The sequence below is a fragment of the Egretta garzetta genome, unplaced genomic scaffold (assembly GCF_000687185.1).
Source record: "Egretta garzetta isolate BGI_Z169 unplaced genomic scaffold, ASM68718v1 scaffold324, whole genome shotgun sequence".
In the NCBI taxonomy this organism is placed as follows: domain Eukaryota; kingdom Metazoa; phylum Chordata; class Aves; order Pelecaniformes; family Ardeidae; genus Egretta; species Egretta garzetta.
The window spans coordinates 75,443-76,539 of NW_009259426.1; the positions used below are offsets into that span (position 1 = coordinate 75,443).

At 64.2% G+C, this 1,097-nt stretch overlaps 1 protein-coding gene across 1 annotated transcript in view; it reads right to left on the bottom strand.

Moving 5' to 3' along the window:
• Positions 1 to 1,097, bottom strand: part of LASP1 (LIM and SH3 protein 1) — a 28,107-nt gene that overhangs the window by 1,713 nt on the left and 25,297 nt on the right. The window lies entirely within an intron of this gene.

Here is a 1,097-nt window from a genome sequence, read left to right on the forward strand (position 1 = left end):
TGTCAGTGGGCGTTCCCCAGGTGCAGAACCGTATCGGCACCCTCCGACCAAGGGTGGCTCGGGGCACCCCTGCGCTGCGGAGGCGGTCACAGCCCAGCGAGCGCCGCCGTGCTGGGCAGCCCCCTTGGCTGCCCGTCTGCCTGCCCTGCTGCACCCTCGGGAGCGAAACGCTGCCTGCCGAGCCGGGCTTTTCTGCAGGGAGCGCGGCTGCTTCTGCATCTTTATTAAGTGGGTCACTGCAACACCAGGCTGGCAGCCAGATGCCCACGGGGAAGCTGCTGAAAACCGCTCCCGTGGCCGAGGGAGGGTGAAGGGGGCCGAGCAGAGCGACGCAAGCTGGTCTCATCTCTCTGCTGTGTCATTTAATGCTCCCAAACCTCCACAGATCCTCTTGAGAAAGAGCGGTGCTTTCGGTAACAAAGACGGCAGCCCCGGCTCTACGGCAGGGGAGCGGAGCTCTGTTCCTGCCGGCTCAGACCGCGCCGAGAAGCTGCCCCGAGGGAAAATCTTCCGGCCATATCCATGGCCCAAGTGGGAAGCCCTCCCCAGCCCTGGCTGTCCTGGGGCTGGGTGTGCGGATAACGTCCCGCAGCTCCCCAGGGCGGATCAGAGACCTGCACAATGGGAGCAGAAGAGGGGATAACACCCCCCCGCCCCACTGGGTGTTCTGTTTGTGTTCGGTGGGAGCTCCCACTGCAGCCACAGGCACCGTCCTCCCTCGCCCTGCCTTCCTGCGAGCCCAGACCCTCTTCCTCTGGCCACCCTAGGGAAGCAAACAGCAGCTCCCAAGCCCGGGGCTTTGGCCCCGAGGTAGGGATGCTTATGGATGGAAAAGCTCCGGGTGTAAAAATTAATAGCCACTTGTGTTCATGAATGCATTGCCATGGGAAAGCACCTGGAGCCCATTTCTCTGCTGGTTAAACAGTTACTTGCTGAAGGACACTAGAGCGGGCTCCCCGCACAGGCAGGAGGCAGAGCCCGGAGCAGGGCTGCCCTCCCGGAAAGGAGAACACCCCGAGGGGGGCACCCGGCTCCCCCAGCCGCCGCAGGGAGCCTGAGCAGGGAGAGCCTCGGGACAGCGTTTCCCGGTGGGTCCG